This window comes from Pinus tabuliformis, chromosome 8 (assembly GCF_031772625.1).
Source record: "Pinus tabuliformis cultivar Carrire ecotype Pingquan chromosome 8, CPIR1, whole genome shotgun sequence".
NCBI classification, from domain to species: domain Eukaryota; kingdom Viridiplantae; phylum Streptophyta; class Pinopsida; order Pinales; family Pinaceae; genus Pinus; species Pinus tabuliformis.
The window spans coordinates 1,950,270,906-1,950,290,881 of record NC_142294.1 but is presented as its reverse complement, the minus strand read 5'-3'; the positions used below and the strand labels follow the sequence as shown (position 1 = coordinate 1,950,290,881).

Here is a 19,976-nt window from a genome sequence, read left to right as displayed (position 1 = left end):
ACCATGGACTGAAAAGCATCACGTTCAATACCATGGACCAAAAATCATCGCGTCCAAAAAAAATGTGCGAAAATCATGCACAAAACCATAGGTGGGTCTGCCCAACCTAACATAGGGTTCAAAACCAAAATTTTCTAGGGCGCTACCCCGAACCCCATAAAGTGGGGTTACGGGTACACCTGAAACCCCCTGTGACCCCCCCTCACTACACAATCGACGCAACAAAGGGGGTGCTCCGTCCCCCCTCTAACCTCCTGGTTAACTACGTGGACTAGTCGTGGAAAGAATATAACACAACCCAACATTCTCCCACTTGTTGTTTTCTTTCCACAGGGGGCCACAAGAGAGCTTAGTCATTTTTCCAGCCCTGAAACGCCCATTGTTTCTCTACACCAAGAGAACTTCTCAGAGCTCACAAATTTTGTCAATGCATCTGCAGTATTCTTCAAATTGTCCACCTTTACCAGCAACTCCTTTTTGTCTTCTATCATATCCCTCAAAAAGTGATACTGAATATCAATGTGCTTTGTCTTTGAATGATATGCAGGGTTCTTTGCCAAGAAAATTGTACTTTGGCTGCCACAGTCTATCCTTATGGCTTCCTGTACTAACCCCATACTTGAACATAATCTCTGCAACCAAACTGCTTCCTTGCTTGCATGAGTGGTTGCCATGTATTCTGCCTCTGTAATTGATAGTGCCACTACAGATTGTTTCTTACTCATCCAACTGACAGCACCTCCAAATAGGTTAAACACAAACCCACTTGTAGATCTTCTCTGATCTAGATCTCCAGCCTAGTCTACATCAACAAAGCCATGAATATCCAACACTCTGTCCAATCCCGGTCTTCCTTAGTAGCATAAACCATAATCACTAGTGCCACGCAAATACCTGAAAACCCACTTCACTATTGTCCAGTGTTCCTTCCCTGGTTTTGACATAAACCTGCTCAATACTCCCACTGCATGTGAAATGTCTGGTCTAGTACAGACCATTGCATACATCAGGCTACCGACTGCACTTGCATATGGAACACAGTACATGTCCTCTTCCTCTTCTTGTGTCTTGGGACACTGTTCAGTAGATAACCTCACACCTACTGGAATAGGAACCTTCATCCATTTACTATCCTGCATATTAAGCCTCTGCAGTATTGTCTCAACATACTTCCTCTAGTTTAACCAGAGCTTCCTCTTTGTACGATCTCTTTTAATTTCCATGCCCAAAATATAGTTTGCAGTACCAATATCTTTCATGTCGAATTTGGAGGACAATTGGGTCTTCAAATCCTGGATAATTTCTTTGCCATTTTCAACCAGAAACATATCATCCACATACAAGACCAGATAAATAACACGGTCACCAATTAATTTAAAATACACACAGTGATCTGCTTTGCTTCTGGTGAAGCTAAGTCCCCGTATAAATGTATCAAACTTCTGATACCACATCCTTGGTGACTGTTTTAACCCATACAAAGACTTCTTTAACTTGCATACCAGTTCTTTCTTACCCTTCACCAAAAAGCCTTCAGGTTGCTTCATGTAGATCTCCTCTTCCAGATCCCCGTGAAGAAATGATGTCTTCACATCCATCTGTTCTACCTAAAAATCAAAAGCAACAACAACAGATAAAAGTAATCTAATAGAGGTTACCTTGGCAATAGGAGAGAAAATATCACCAAAATCAATTCCCAGCACCTACGAATAACCTTTTGCTACCAATCGAGCTTTGTATTTCTCGACTTTTCCTTCTGCATTTGTATTCTTTTTGAACACCCATTTGCTGCCAATGGATTTCCTTCCAGCTGGCATCTCCACCAAATCCCAAGCCTCATTTTTGTGCAAAGATGCCATTTCATCAACCATGGCCTCTTTCCAGAGTTTTGCATCTTCTGAATCTACTGCTTCCTTCATAGTTCTAGGATCATCATCAGTGACAGACAAAACAAAATTTGAATAGAAAGCAGATGGAATATACCTTTCCGGCTGCCTTCTTTATCGAACTGATCTTCTCATAGCCGGAGTTTGTGGCTCTTCATCTTCTGATTCCTCGTCTATTGTAGAGTATGATTATTCCTCCTTTAGCTCAAACTCTATCTTCTTAGGTTCCTTTGGTTGGACTTCATGTTTAATAACATCTTTCACCTCTCTGAACACCACATCTCGGCTGTACACAACCTTCCTTTTTACTAGGTTCCAAAGCTTATAACCCTTTAAACCATCCTTATACCCAATAAAGATGCACTTTTCAGATTTACTATCCAACTTGGTTCTTTTCTCCTTTAGAACATGTACATATGCATCACATCCAAATACCCTTAGATGTGAAAGAGAGGGTTTCTTACCAGTCCATACCTCTTGTGGAGTCTTATCCTCCAACGCTGATGAAGGTGACCTGTTGACCAAGTAACATGCAATATCCACCGCCTCTACCCGAAATTCCTATCCTAACCTGGCACCACTGAGCATGCTTCTTTCCCTTTCCATCAACGTCTTGTTCATTCTTTCTGCAACTCCATTTTGCTGAGGTGTATATGGAGTAGTCTTCTGCCATGATATACCACACTTCTTACAGAATTATTAAAATTCCTTGCTGCAAAAATCTCCACCATTATCTATTCTCAGCACCTTTATCTTCTTCTCTGTCTGGTTTTCCACCAGAGCCTTAAATTCTTTAAACCTGTCAAAGACTCCAGATTTCTTCTTCAGGAAATATATCCATGTATTCCTTGAGAAGTCATCTATAAATGATACATAGTACACAGACTTACCCAGTGATGGAACCTTCACAGGTCCAAACACATCACTGTGCACAAGCTCTAATATTTGTTTCGCCCTCTTACCACCAGAGGGGAAACTCACCTAATTCTGCTTCCCATATACACAATTTTCACAGAAATCAAAATCCAGAGAGCTATTACTCATACCTTCTACCATACCTTTACCATGAAGTATTCGAAGGCCCTTCTCTCCAATATGTCCAAGCCTTTGATGCCACAGCATGGTATTCTCTCTAGAGACCACTAGATTTTCTACTCCACTTTCAGGAACCATAGAACTATTGCACCCATCAATAATAGTGCTACCTTGCAGCTTGTACAGAGTTCCAATCCGAACTCCCCACATCAATACCAGTGCTCCCCAAACCATTTTGCAGGTATCTTTCTCGAACACTATTTTTACACCTGCATCATCCAGCTTGCTTACAGAAATCAGATTTCTGGCTAATGTAGGAATATGTAGAACACCTGGAAGCATTCTAACCCTTCCACCTTGCAACTTCAACTTTACTTTTCCGCGACCAATGATTCTAGCCTTCCTGTCATCCCCCAAGAAGACATCACCACCATCATATTTCTCATACTTGCAGAACCACTCTCTATGGGGAATGAAGTAAAAGGATGCACCTGAGTCAATCAACCATGCCTCATGATCTACATGTGTACTTGAAGAAGCCAAGTACACATACCCACCTTCATCTGAGGTGGTTTTCGCCTCTACAGAAGGAGCCTCATCAGATCCCTTTCCTTTGTCAGGAGCTTTAGATTTATAGTCCCTTTTAAAGTGGCCTTCCTTTCCACATTTCCAGCACACCACCTTTACAGGTTTTCCTAGAGATTTAGATCTCCCTCTAGATTTAGATCTCCCACTCGATGACTTATTTTTGTTTCTGTTCTGGGACCGTCCTCGTATAGACAAGGCATCATCATTTTGGCTCTCCATATTTTTCCGTCTCATCTCCTCCTTCAGCAAGGCTGATAATATTTCATCAAACTGCAAGGCAGTTGCATTGCTACCTATTGCAATAACCAGACTATTCCACGAATCTGGTAGAGAACACAACAAACTGTTGCACTTATCTTCATCTGAAATTTTAATATCAACATATGCTAACTAACTTACCACAGTATTAAATGCGTTTAGATGCTCTGTCACCGAGTCTCCATCTTTCATCCTTAGGTTATACAACTTTTTCCGCAAGAACAATTTATTCACCAGAGACTTAGATTGGTGCAAAGTCCCTAACTTGTCCCACAAAGCCTTCGCCGTAGCTTCCCCTGATACATTCAACAATACTGAATCTAAGACACACAATCGTATTGTGCTCTTTGCCTTCTGATCCAACTTCTTCCATTCTTCATTAGACACTCCCGTTGGTTTAGTACCCGGATCTACTGCGATCCACTGATCTTTATCCACTAACAGATCCTCCATCTTGAGTTTCCACAACTCAAAACTCTGACCATTAAATTTCTTGATCTCTATCTTTCCACTGCTCGCCATCTTCTTTCACCACCAAAATCGATCTCGCAAATCTCCCATTGAACAGGGTCTACCACAGGCCTCGAGCAAAACGCCTCAGCAACAAAGGCATCCCCTTGAAGCCAAATTTGCTCTGATACCAAATGTAGGTTTTAACCCCGTACAAAAATTACCTGCTTACGAATTCTAAAACACAGAAAATAAACAATGCGAGAACATAACACATAAAACACATATACACAGATATTTTCCCCTGGATCCCAAAACCAAGACTACCAGCTTGATTTTTTTCATTATGTTCCTTTCAATGTTATAATACATATTTATACATGTCGAAGCATCCAATACCATGGACCAAAAACCATCACGTTCAATACCATGGACCGAAAACCATCGTGTCCAAAAAACATGTGCGAAAATCATGCACAAAACCATAGGTGGGTTCACCCGACCTAACATAGGGTCCAAAACCAAAATTTTCCAGTGCGCTGCCTCGGACCCCATAAAGTGGGGTTACGGGTACACCTCAAACCCCCTGTGACCCCCCCGCTACACAATCAGCACAACGAAGGGGGTGCTCCGCCCCCCCTCTAACCCCCCGGTTAACTACGTGGGCTAGTCATGGAAAGAATATAACACAACCCGACATATTTTACATTTTATCTTTGGCAAATATTTTTCAGAAGATGGACATATAGATGTATATCAAAGAGTACAAGTGCAACTTATGAAAGGAAAATAAATATACAAATCAATGCATGGAAAAGCATCGATTTGATTACAATTTCCAAGTGGAAGAACATGTTTAGTTGTATGCTAGCAAGAATTCAAGGCGAAGATCATGTGAGCCGCCAAGGAAAGATGGTCGTGAAGAAAATGTTAATATTCCATCCATTGCATATTTTTCTCCTGAATATTTATAAGAATTGAAATAAGTCACAATTCTTGATAGGAGTATAAGGACTTCACACAAAGGAAATGTGGAGTACTTTCAAATGGGGCTCAAAGGTACGAATCCAAGTAGAGTAAGGTGGATAGAGATAGGGAAAGTGAAGGAGATGTATCCTCACTTACCCTCTAAGTAAAAACAAGATTTCGGTGGTTCAAAAGCTTCCTAGGGGGGAGGAATGATCCAGAACAATCTAGGGGATCAAATTAGACTAAAAAATAAAAGTGTTCAGAATTGCCCAAACCTAGTGAAAAATTGTAGATCTCATCATTCGAATCCCAACGATGCTTGAATCTCCTCAATCTGACATCATATGAGAAAGCTATTGAGTTCTGAAGTTTTTTCCCAATAGTTGAAAAGTCAACTTACAGTGACTGGGCTGCTGATTGGGTAGGCTATACAATTGACATCATCATTTGACTATGGAGGTATGGTGTTAGAAGGGCCAATCTTGTGATACCATGTGGCATGACCATATGAGGCTAGGTGGCAGATTCTGATTGGTTGAAGGGTTGTGAAGTGGGCCAATGATGAGGCGCCACATAGCCCAATGGGAGGGTGCCACGTGGCCCTCAATTAGCATGCCAAAGTTTTTGTTGATTGACTAACTCGCCCAATAGGGTTTGACCTTGTGACCTATGGTGAACCAACATAATGAATTACTGTTACACCATGCGAATGAGACTTAACTATGTAGTGGTGGCGATTAAATTTATTGCCAAGTTCGAGCGCATTTGGGGGGCTGGCCCCTGGTTACATGCCATACCATACAACTCAAGGTGTAGTCAGAGGGGGTAAGCAGTTAGCCTAACCCCTGGATCTATCAAACACCACATGACCAGAGTCTAGCGACGGGAGCCAAGACAGCAAGGGCGGGCAGTTAGCCCAACCCACGATCCTATTAATGCCCATGTGACCGCAATGAAGTGAAGCTGACAGGGTCGGGTGGTTAGCTTAGGCTCTGGTCTTATGTGGCCATATGACCGGCCATAGGGGCTAAAAACTCGGTGATAAGGCCATATTGGTACTTTTAAACAATGCGACAAATTGCACCATTTACGGCGAAATTAGTGTCGGTCTGACGCAAAATTATCGCTCGACGTTTAGCGAAAAGGTGGATTCTGTCGCACAGTTATCCAGTTTTGCCATTTTATAGGAAATACAACATAGAAATGTTTTAGGAGGCGTAACTTGGTCATTTTTAGTCTTTTTGAGCCCAAGAAGAGCTTACACAAGTGTTTTTGGGTGTTTTGAACTCACTGACAACCTTATTTTTGTGATTTCAGCACTGTATGTTGGACAATTTGAAGAGCCAATTATTTTTAATTTGCAAGACAAAGACCATTTCATGGCTTTTTGAAGTCATATGGGAACCTTTTTGAGCATGGAAAGAGCCCAGACAGGGGTTTTCCAACCTTCTAGACACATCTGCAACAACCATTTCTTCATTAGAGCAACCATTTTCATTCTCAGTATGTTTGTGGGAAAAAAAATATTTCAACACTTCATTATGAAGCTGTTAGATTTGTGCTTCTTGATCTTCGAATGAGTATAAGGAACTATTGCCACGTTTAGTGAGAGAGCCCTTTTCCTTTTGACACCATCATTTTCTTTGTTGTTGAGTCAACTTGTGAGTGAAATTTCTCTGAAGGAAAACAATTTTGTGTAGGAGAAACAAGAGCCACTCTAGAAGGAGGTTTACTTTATGAGTCAAATATTTGTAATGTACTCTTTTTGTTGCTGAGATTAATAAAGCGGCCTAACCATTGGAGAAGGGCACAAAGACATAGCCCATGAGGTGTGAAATCCATTGTTACATGGTTATTCTCTTCTTCATTTTTGTCATGTTGTGTTTCACATGATTTTGTTTAATCTTTAAGTTCATTGAAAACTCAACTATTTATATTTGAATGATTTACTATCTAAGAGACCATTTTTAATACCCAAATTTATTCAACTAAGTGTTAGAGGACGATCAAGTTTCATTTTCATATCAGTTATCTAGAAATTAATGGTAGAAATTGTTGGCAAACAAAAAAAGAGCTAACTACCCTTCCTTCCTATTCAAAGATAATTCATCGAACACCAAATATGCATTGCAAACCAATTTTTGAAATAAAAGCACTTAGATGACTCCTCTATTTGACTCAAAACCCAATTGAAAAATTATACAATAATCTCTATCAACATTTACCAACCATTTTATTTATATAACTACACCAATAACTAATTAAATTTAACCTAAATTTCATTTAAATAATTTAAACTGATTTCTCTAAATCTAAAACAATAAAAATTTACGCAATAATACTCATTACTATTTCACATCTATACAACCCAAAATGAATTATTACAAAAGATCACCTTACACTCATCCTTGACATTATGGATTTGTACACACTTAATTTACTGTGTATCATCCTTTTATTTTTATGTTTCCATGATGAAAATGAATTGTTTGGATTCACCTTCTAGACCATGAGAATCGTATTATATGTCGTTGGTATTAATGTTATAGTGTGTCATTTTTCATGTTCCATATCCTTGAATGGATGTTATTGTGTTTTATTTTATTATTAACCTTTTTAATTAATCCATACTTTAATATTAACAATTTAATGAAGCATATGAAAGGAAACCATCTAAGTTGTTAGACATATGTTTATTTCCAACCTATAATCTAAGATAGCCACAGACCAAAGATAACGATAATGATTTTATGGGCCTTTTCTTCATGTACATCTACAATAACATGAACTTCTCCTCCTTCCCTAACATTTTCTTCTTCGTTTCAACTATATGCTAGAATATAATTTTAGTTTACATTCTTCGTTTCAACTATATGCTAATATAATTTTAGTTTACATTGTTGAGGATCAATAGCTTTGATTTACATAGTTGAGGAGCAATAGCATGAATAGCTAGGAGATAAGTTTTTGTCAGGCCAGGGTAACTCCACATTGAACAAGAGAGAAAACTGATTGATGTTATTCATTAGCTAACTCATGTTTATATACAAAAATAAAACGGATCAGTTCATCTTCTAGATGACTGTCCAGTTCACCCATCCATTTCGGATTAGGTGTCAAAATTCCCCCCCTTAATCTGAAGGGATGTTGGTGAGTCCAAGCATCGTTCTGAATCTTTCAAGCTTTTCTCTTCCAAGCACTTTGGTGAAGATGTCTGCAATTTTCTCGTTTGTGGAACAATGACGGAGATGGATTGTTTTGGTCTCAACATGATGTCGGATCAGATGATATTTAGTATTGATGTGCTTAGTACGATCATGGAACTTTGGGTTCTTGGCCAACTTTATTGCAAATGTGTTATCAATCATGAGTGGAGTTGATTGTATTTGTTTTACTTGCAAATCTTCAAGAATTTTCCTGAGCCACACAATTTCTTTCGTTGCTTCAGCTGCTGCCACATATTCTGCTTCTGTTGTGGAATCTGCTGGTACTGATTGTTTGCGTGATCTCCAGGAGACAACTCCTGATCCAAGACTCATAGCATATCCTGAAGTAGATACCCCAGTTTCTTTGTCTCCATCGAAGTCTGAATCAGAGTATCCAATCAAGTTGAAGTCGTCCACCTGTGTATACTTGATTCCAAGGTCTTGAGTTCCCTTCAAGTACCTTAGAACTCTTTTTGCAGCAGACCAATGTCCCTCACAAGGCTTTTGCATGAACCTGGAGAGGATTCCAACAACAAATGAAATGTCTGGTCTGGTAGTAGTGAGGTAGATGAGACTTCCTACAAGCTGTCTATACTTTGTTGCATCCTCAAATTCCTTTCCTTCAATAGATGTGAGCTTCAAGTTTTGTTCCATTGGAGTACAAAGGGGATTGCACTCTGTCATGCCAAATCTGTTTAACAAATCTCCAATGTATTTCTTTTGAGAAAGAAATATGGACTTTGGATGTTGGGTTACTTCAATGCCAAGATAGTAATGAACATAGCCCAAATCAGTCATTTCAAATTTTTTTCCTAATTCTTTCTTTATGGATGCAATATAGCTTTCATTGTTCCCTGTCATTAAAAGATCATCTACATATACCACAAGATATACAACTGTTTTGCCAACTTTCTTGACAAATAAAGTTGCATCATCAAGATCAAAATGTTTGAAGTTGAGTTTCAGAAGATGCTCAGTTAGTTTTTCATACCAGGCTCGTGGTGCTTGTTTGAGGCCATACAAGGACTTCACAAGTTTGCATACTTTGTGTTCATGTCCTTTCACAGCAAATCCTTCAGGCTGGGACATAAAAACATTCTCTTTTAGATCTCCATTCAAGAATGCAGTTTTTACATCCATTTGATGGACTTTCCAACCGTTCTGAGCAGCTAGTGCAAAGAGTGTCCGGATGGTGGCCCATTTTGTTGTGGGAGCAAAATTTTCCTCATAATCGACCCCTTCCTTCTGTGCAAAACCTTTTGCCACAAGCCTGGCTTTGTGCTTGTCAAGTGAGCCATCAGCTTTGTACTTGTTCTTGTAGACCCACTTGCAGCCAATTGGTTTGGTTCCAAATGGAGGATCAACCAGCTTCCAAGTGCCATTCTTTATGAGGGCATCATACTCCTTCTGCATCGCTTCTTTCCATTCATCATGAGAAGCAGCTTCTTTGAAGGAAGTTGGTTCAAAATCTGTAGACAAGTTCAATTCACAATCATAAGTGACATCCATATCAACAGGTGAATTAGAGTTATCTACATCACCTCCATCTTGTCGGTTTATATTTCTGGTTCCTGTTTTTCCAATTTCATCAGGATGAACACTTTCAAGTGTCTTTGTCAGCCACTTTGGGGGACCTTTCTGAGATGGTCCAGGCTGTTCTGTTGATTGAGTTGGGACCGAATCAAGATTAAGTCTCCCAATTCTATCAATTACATCACTTAAAGCATCATTCGTTGTTGGAGTGTCATGCAGGGGAGATTGTTCTTCAGAAGAAGATTCCACATGTTGATCTAGTATAGGAATCCCCCCTTCAAGATGTGGAATCTGATTATCAAACTCTTGAAATGATTTTGGTTTTGTGAATTTATCCAAGCGATCAAGTTGCCGCTCAACAACACTGTCAGATTTGGATGATTCAAGAAAAATGACATCTCTGGATAAAACGAACTTTTTATTTACTTCATCATAGAGGCGATATGCTTTAGATGTGTTTGAATACCCCAGGAAGATACACTTACGACTTCTAGCACCAAGTTTGTTTCTATGTACCTTTGGTATTAAAGCATAACAAGTGGAACCAAAAATCCTGAGATGTTTTACCGAAGGAACATGTCCATACCATAATTCATAAGGAGTCTTGTTTCTTATAGCACTAGATGGACATCTATTCTTTATATATGCAGCACATAGAACAGCATCAGCCAAAAACATTGTCTTTACATTTTTGAAGAAAAGCATGGAGCGTACCATATTCAAAATTGTTCTGTTCATTCTTTCAGCTACACCATTCTGTTGAGGATTATAAGGCACAGTTGTTTGATGTTTAATCCCATGTTGGCGAAGATAGTGTTCAAATTCATTTGATGTATATTCTTTTCCATTATCAGTGCGAATAGACCCAATATGAGATTGTGCATCATTTTAAATCCACTTATGAAAATTCTTGAATGTTTGAAAAGCATCAGATTTGTTCTTCAATAAGTAAACCCAACACATTCTGGTGTAATCATCAATAAATGTCATGATATATTTATTTCCATTTGCAGAAGGAACAGGCATTGGACCACATAAATCTGAATGAATAAGTTCAAGCTTCCTATGTGCTCTTGAATGTGAATAATGAAAAGACTGTTTGTTATGCTTTCCTAGAATGCAAGCATCACATTGTTTATGTTTTCTAGGAATTATAGGAAAACCAGCAACACCATTTTTCTTCAACAAGCGGAGACTATCATAGTTTGAATGTCCAAATCTAGCATGCCATAATAAACTTGATGGAAGTGCACCTTCTTCATGATGAGAAATATATGAGAAATGTTGTGCATGAGCAGAGGTTCCTTGCAGTTTAAGAAGTCTTTCTTCTTCTATACCCCTCATGACAAGTGAGTGGTCAGATGCCTTTCTTACCTCAAGCTTGCCATCAAACATGTGAATGGAGTGACCTTGCTGGCGGATGTGGACCAGGGATAGCAAGTTTCTCTTGAGCTGTGGGAGATATAGAACATGATCCAGAAGAAAGTCTGGAAGACCAGGCAGTTTAAGCCTGATTGTGCCAAGCCCTGATGGCTTGATTTTTGACTGATCTGCAAAGTATACTGTTCCATCAACATTGTCAGTGAAATCTTCAAAAAAATCTTTCCTATGAGTCATATGACAGGTTGCTCCTGAATCAAGCAACCAGTCATTTTTCGAAGAAGCAAGTGAAGCATTAAACAAGTCTTCATTTACTCCAATGTTACATTGTGCCTCAATATAGTGAGCGGATTCAGGTGCTTTACCTTTGTCTGTGTCATCAGTTTTACCTTTCTGCTGGTTTCTTCTCTGCTCAACCTTGTCCCGTGGTAGCTTGCATGTAGAAGCATCATGTGATCCATTTCGTTTGCAGCGAATGCCATGCAGATCTGCATTTTCTGCTTGAGGATGTCTGCCCCCCCTGCCTCTGAAGTATCTTCCTCTTCCTCTTCGTCCACCTCTTCCTCTTGTAGAATCTTGAGCAGGATGCTTTTCTTTATGAGCAAGGCAAACAGTCTCTTCAGAAGATTTAGGGACTGTTTTCTTTCCAAAGGCTTTCTCTCTTTCAACAAATGTTTTCACAAGAGTGTCAAAGGTTATATCTTTAAGATTTCCATTTGCTTGTAAAGACTCAAGATAATTAGAGTAGGTAGGATAGAGTGCTTTGAGAAAGGCAATAAGAGAGATATCCAGCTCAACCTTAGTGGATTGAATATCATGCATTATAGACTTTATTTCAGATGCAAGAGCAAGAGGATCATTATTTTTCAGTTCAAGAGTGAAGAGTTTAATCATGAGCTGAACAACTTCAAGTGCAGAATGTGTATCATAGAGTTCCTTCAGCTTTTGTAAAGCTTCAAAGGCAGTGGAATAGGATGAAATATGACGACTTACTTCCTCATTTACAGATGCTGCGATCAATGCATAGGCTTTGTTGTTCTTGTTTTCCCAAATGACAAGTTCTTTATCTGATGTAGGCTGCACAGGGTCTTTGTCTTCTTCTCCGACACACACTCCTTTCCACAGCTCATTGTAGATGAGGGTGTGTTTTACCATCCGAGACCATTCAGAATAGTTCTCCTTGCCAGTGAGAACTATTCCTACCATAGAAATGATTGAATGCATTCTGTAAAAATATCTCTGCTAAAAAACTTCTGTTGATAGAAAAAATTTCTGCTAAAAAAAATCCTTATGCCACAGCCTTATGCATTTGCATCAACATTTCTTATATCAGAAATATTACTATGTTTTGAGAGAAAAAAATCTCAAGGATCACTTCAATATATATCATGCAATACTACAGATGCTTTGATATAAAACACTCTGACTGATATAAACACTCTGACTGATATATAAACACTCTGTCTGATATAACTTGAATGCTTTGAAAACTGCCTTGAATGATATATATATAAACACTTTGAAAGACACCGCAATACTATTTGAACTACTAAACACAGTTTTGTTACCATACAACGTCAGATGTTACAATCTTCCCACAACAACCATATTTGACTCCATCCTCTGTATGTAACCTCTGTATGTAACAATGCATCAGTTATGTAATTATCTGTTTAAAATAGTCTTTTACTTGAGAACAGATTCAATGGTGTTCCATTTTCCTTCATACATCAAAAGGCTCTAAAACATTTCGCTTGAAAATAGATGAAGAGCACTACTGGAAAGACTTTGAAATAGAGAACGAATGTATGAACAGCGCATTCAAAAACTCAAACATAAAGTTCTTTGAACAGCGCATTCAAAACAGAGAAGTATTTTGAATAGCGCATTGATGCTTCAAGGTCTTTGATTCTCACAACCGGCTTTTGGAAAAGCGAGCTTTGGAAGGCAGCCCTTGATAAACAACTAACCACGCAAAGACCCAAAAATTTTGTAGCTCAAACACAGAGACCATAAAATTTATAATCCGCAGATCCAAAACGTCAGACGCACAAAGGCTTTGATACTATAGGCAGACAAAGCAATGATACATCCACGGAATCGCAACGTCCTGTGAATTTGATATGCAATGATCTTGACAATGCGAATGAACACCGTAAAGATAAGGCAATGATACATGTCAGTCAGAAGAAACCCATCTAACATTGAGGGCATGAGAGAATGGGTGTTTCAGATGAAGAGAGTAGAGCTTCCCGGAGTCGTAATGTTGAAGAGGTTTCCCAATCTCTTCAAAATGGCCCATGCATGTCCAGTATTTAACTTGTATCGATCTTCAACAGAGAGCAGACTAGTGATCTTTGGAAACCAACCTATGCAATGAAAGGAAAGAGTTCTGGAAGGACTGGAAGTATTGGAGAGTGCGTGAATGTGTACAGGTATAGACACGGCAGAAAACAGTACCTATAGACTGGTAATGACCCCGCGCCTCTTCCACAGTGATGAAAGTTTCGACGGAGGCCGTGGCAACTCAGAAAACATCCGACGGGACCATGAGGGGACCGGTGCTGCGAGCAGAGTGTATATGGGAGAGCAGCGTACTCAAGAAAAACGGATGAACAGATGCGTTGGATTATGGACAGATATGTCAGGTCAGAGGCAGCGCAGAGAGGGGCAGCGAATTCATGCAAACATTTATACAAAAAAAATGCGCAGTCTCTCAGAGAAAACGGATGCGCAGTCTCTCAGGACAGAGGTTTCATGAGGCAGCAGAAACCTGGCAGAGGAGTTACAGCTATTTCTGGGACCTGTGCTCTGATACCATGTCAGACCAGGGTAACTCCACATTGAACAAGAGAGAAAACTGATTGATGTTATTCATTAGCTAACTCATGTTTATATACAAAAATAAAACGGATCAGTTCATCTTCTAGATGACTGTCCAGTTCACCCATCCGTTTCGGATTAGGTGTCAACAATTTTATATACTCTTCATCTAATTTCAAATACCTAGTGAAAAATTTATTGTATTTTTATTGAAATGGTAAATAATTTTAAATTTGAATTTTATGTTAATTATTAACCTTTTTAATTAATCCATACTTTAATATTAACAATTTAATGAAGCATATGGAACAAAACCATCTAAGTTGTTAGACATATGTTTATTTCCAACCTATAATATAAGATAGCCACAGACCAAAGATAAAGATAATGATTTTATGGGCCTTTTCTTCACGTACATCTACAATAACATGAACTTCTCCTCCTTCCCTAACATTTTCTTCTTCATTTCAACTATATGCTAGAATATAATTTTAGTTTACATTCTTCGTTTCAACTATATGCTAATATAATTTTAGTTTACATTATTGAGGAGCAATAACTTTGATTTACATAGTTGGGGAGCAATAGCATGAATAGTCAGGAGATAAGTTTTATATACCTTTCATCTAATTACAAATACCCAATGAAAAACTTATTGTATTTTTATTGCAAAGGTAAATAATTTTAAATTTGAATTTTATGTTAATTATTAACCTTTTTAATTAATCCATACTTTAATATTAACAATTTAATGAAGCATATAAAAGGAAATCATCTAAGTTGTTAGACATATGTTTATTTCCAACCTATAATCTAAGATAGCCACAGACCAAAGATAACGATAATGATTTTATGGGACTTTTCTTCATGTACATCTACAATAACATGAACTTCTGCTCCTTCCCTAACATTTTCTTCTTTGTTTCAACTATATGCTAGAATATAATTTTAGTTTACATTCTTCGTTTCAACTATATGCTAATATAATTTTAGTTTACATTGTTAAGGAGCAATAGCTTTGATTTACATAGTTGACGAGCAATAACATGAATAGTCAGAGATAAGTTTTATATACTTTTCATCTAATTTCAAATACCCAATGAAAAACTTATTGTATTTTTATTGAAAAGGTAGATAATTTTAAATTTGAATTTTATGTTAAATTTGATTGGTAAATTATTGTGCTAAATTTATAATAAATAATAATTGTGATGATAAGTGTGTATATTTTGGAATTAGATGTGAGTTTTCAGATTGAATAGTGAAGATATATTTAATTTTACATTTTTTTTCAATTTTCACTGTCAAATTTTAAACTCGTGGGAAAATTAACAATTTCACTTTCGGTAGGTGGTAGGTTGGGGGAGGCAATTATTGTCAGGATTGGCTTCTTTTGCTGAAAAAATCCACATTGACAACATAGAAGGGTTGGTGCTCGACGTTGGGGAGCTTAGTAACTGTGATTAGAATGACATCTCTTGGCCAAGGGTTTTTCCTAGAAATGAAGGGAGGTGGATGTTCATGATATATCAAATTAGAGAATCTAGTTGGTTATTCAGGATAGGTTTTTCTTAGTGGGCATGACAATTTACGACAATGGTAGAAACTAGTAGAAGGTTGGAAACATTTTATTATGCCAGGATGCATGGTCTTGGGATGAGGGTGGAGTGTTAGTGCGCTACATCATAAGTGCGCAAAAGAGATTTCTCATGTTGTACAAGGGGTCAAATTTCAAGTTTGAGTTTGCAATTTGGTTGGTCATCTTGGAAGATGCACTAGTGTGGAAGAATAATAAGTAAGTAAGGAGAGAACCAGGTGGACTTGCTTTGACGACTAGGACGGGTGAGGATGTTTGGGATAATTTGATAGTGGGCGCTCGTTATGTGCTGTAGATGCAAGATGACATCTTTGGGATCTATTATTTAGGTGTTGGGAAATAAGAGGGAGAGGAGATGAGTCAGAAAGGTATTTGACTTGCTATTAGTGATGTGAAATTGTTTTTCTTGTGGTAGAGATATGAGTAATGAATAGTCATCTGAATATTAATTTTAAACTCGATAAACTAAAATTGGATGATCAAGTATGACAATAAGTTTTCAATATGTATATTCAAAAACAGCACAACCATTGGGTATTAATTTTGCTGTAATTGGTTAATTTCCTTTCCTTTTGCCCTCAATTTTAATGATCTAAATAGATAATGCTTTTGCCATACAAACAATTCTACAAAGATAAAAAGAAAGATAAATATGAAAGCAATCTGGGAAGCTAGTAGATGAGTCTAGTACACAATTATCTAGAAATTAATAGTAGAAATTGTTGGCAAACAAAAACAAGAGATAACTACTCTTCCCTCTTGTTCAAAGATAATTCATTGAACACCAAATATGTATTGCGAACCACTTTATAAATAAAAGCGCTTAAATGACTCATGCATTTGACTCAAAACTCTCTCTCTCTATATAAACAATTTTATTCATATAACTACACTAATAATTAATCAAATTTGAATCTAAATCTTATTTGTTTGTATCTAAATCTTATCCAAATAATTTAAACTAATTATCACTTTCTTTAAATTAAAAAAAATAAAAATTTACTTAATAATACTCAATATTATTTCAAATATAGATAATATTAAATAAAAGAGTATTATTTCAAATCTAGATAAAACTAAATAAACTAAAAACCTAGAGCAATTTTGAGATTATTTCACATCCACATAGTATTAAATAGTAAACTAACAACCTATAAATTTTGACATTATTTCTCATCCAGATAATATTAAATAAACTAAAAACTTATTGCAATTTTGAGGTATGAAATAGATTGTAGTTATTTTAATTTTAAACGAGTAAATTATGAAAGTACTCAAATCTGGACATTGCAAGGGTCAACTTTAATGGTTATGATGTTTTCTTTTTCTTACCACCTTTCTGGATAAAGGCCAAACCACTATCATTTTCATGAGAGGGGACAACATTTTGCCACACACATTCTCTTTTAAAAGTTTGAAATCATGATACTGAACTATAGTTTTGTATTTAAATGATAAATTACTTTTATATTACTTAATGCGAGCCTTTGTATCTCCTTGTTCTTAGCAATGAGTAAGTCCATCAAATCTAGCACTCATCATAACTTTTTATTTCATGACTTTTATTGGTTTAAAATTCCACTTTGGGTTGTTGAATAAGACAAAGTATAATTGAGTTCTTCACATGGGCAGGGCTCCACAATTCCCTACATACAAATTTTTTAATAGATTTCAAGGATGTCCATTAACATTTCAAAATCATGGAATGCACATCCCTGTAAACTGACTTCAAATTTATAATTTCAAAGCCAAGCTAGGGTTTAGATTATCGAACTTGAGGTTGGGATGTGTGAGAGAATATTTGGTTGTAGTTTCCCAAACCAATTCCATTTAACAACATTAAAAATTGTGAATAAATTATTTTATCCAAATTTAAGAGGAAGGTAATTATAATTGGTATTTAAATGGGAAAAAATGAGTTATTGGATTATTTGGTTTGAAAATTGAAATAAGTAGAATATTTATTTGTGTGGCTTTATTATTATTAAAATTTGATTATAATTAAATTGAAATAAATAATTATTATTGAAATTATAATGTCTTGAGGATAAAATTTTATAAAAAAAATATTATATTTTTTAATATTTTTTTATTACAATTTAGTTGTGTAATGTATAATATTTAGTTGTGTAATGTTAATGTATAATATTTATAATTTTCGTAATTTTTTTTGTTGTTGGGTTAAATTTGAAGTTAAAAATATTAATTTTCTTTTTTATTATTTTGAGTAACTAAAAAACCAATTCATATTTTATTTAATTATTATTATTAACATGAGGATTTATATTAAGTAAAGTGAGTTACAAAACTCATAATAAAGAGTATATTGAAAAATATATTTTTTGTTTACAAGCTAAAAAAGGATGGCTATCTATAAATTTTTTAAAACCCTAGACATTCATGAAATACATTTTGAGTCTTTCAAATTGATAGGTGTAATATCTACAAAAATGCCTCAAAGATTAACAACTTTAACAATAGATATGAAAATAACTAAAATAGTAGAGCAATAGTGAACTTCATCCCTTGAGTGCTAGTTGAAGTACTTTCTTCCTTTGTTAAAGCTATTTTCAGCATCACTTGTTGTGCTAGAGCATTTGCTACTGAAAGTCCATGCTTTGTACTTGGGTAGCAGATATAAATATAAGCTCCATTCTAATTGGACTTGATCAGTTGTGCTATAACCTAGCGTAAATTGGTCTCTTCATCTTCAAGAGATGAAATGCAATTTTTTTGGTGTAACAAAAACATATAATGACTTCTAGATTAGAGTTGGAGATTGAGCCTTGAACCCCCAATTTCACTTGAAGAGATTGAATTAGGCTATCATGTCCAACTAGGGTCTTAGAGTGCCACTCAATAGCTTGTCTTGTTACCTATAGTTCTGGAAAATCTATTTGGTTGGGAAGATACAAGGAAATAAAAGCAAAAGTGCCTTGTGGGTAGAAAGAAAAAAGGGCCTAGAAAGACCTATAATAGTAACATGTCCACCTCACAACTAGAAAACATGAAGAGAAAGTGAACCAAGAAGCATGGCAACAAATTTCCTCATAGAATAAATGGGCAAGAGGAAGTGTGAACAAGGAATAACCAGTCCTCAAAAGCCTAATTATTTGAGAGCCTATTTCTAAAGAAGAATAACCCAAACTTGAAACCTAAGGGAGGAATCCAATGAGCATAGACTAGACAAGGGGAAAACTAGTTGGGTTGTTAGGTGAGAGAAAAAGAGACAACAAATGATTAATAGAAGATCCAAAGCCAAACTTTGGCTGAAAATTTAAGAGGGCCTGCTCAAGCAACCAAAGGAACCTCTCCTTAAAAATTCCAAACGCTGAAACTTATAATGATGATATCTTGAAATAAAGAGTAAGGATCTCACCAAATAAATTTGAGTCCATTATCTCCCAATTGAACTGATATCATTCAACCCTATCGCCATAGGAATGTAGGCGTTAAGCCATAAAAATTGCATATAGATCATTTAGAGCCATGTATAATGATTCAAATGAATGCACATTGAAGGTGGTTTGCATGTGAGAGATAGTGGGTAGTCTCATCATACCCACCTTTAGTTCAAATTAACCCACATTCACAGACTTGGTCACATGCCTAAGTAACTACTTGACATATGCCATGATAAGAAGGTTAGGGGATGGGTTGACACGTGAACATATTATTAAAGGTTAACGTCATTTCCTTTTGCATGGGGGTATAAGATGTATGTTATTTACTCTTGAATTATTTTCTTTTAAAATATGATTGAAACTAAGTTTTGAGAATGAAGAATGACCTTTGCCTATTCAATTGCGCATAAAGACAAGTTTAAGACAAGCCTAACAATGGATGTATTAGTTCTCTTAATCATATATCGATAACAATATAAAATGTTCCCAATCACTATCACAATTTGAATATTGAATAACTTAACTATATTTAAACATTGTAAAATATCATAAACTACACTAAATTGATGAGAAAATGCCCAAGCTCCATGAGCAAAAATAAACCAAATTTTTGTTAAAATAAAAAAATAACCCTAAACTTGCTACCTTTTTTTTAAGAAATGAGGGTGGGTGAGTCCCTTTAGAAGACGCTGTATTAACCCGAGATTCACAATTTACATATATTTACAGAAGCGAGATTGAATTCGCAATGTACATATTTACAGAAGCATGATTTGTACAATATATATGCTGCAGGAGCAACGAAGCAACATAGATCAACATATAAGCTGCCGGAGCAGCAGGATAC

At 36.6% G+C, this 19,976-nt stretch overlaps 1 pseudogene; it reads left to right on the top strand.

Annotated features, from left to right (window-relative positions):
• The first annotated feature begins 13,778 nt into the window (after positions 1 to 13,778).
• LOC149244266 (uncharacterized) lies at positions 13,779 to 16,140 on the top strand (annotated as a pseudogene).
• The last annotated feature ends 3,836 nt before the right edge of the window (positions 16,141 to 19,976 follow it).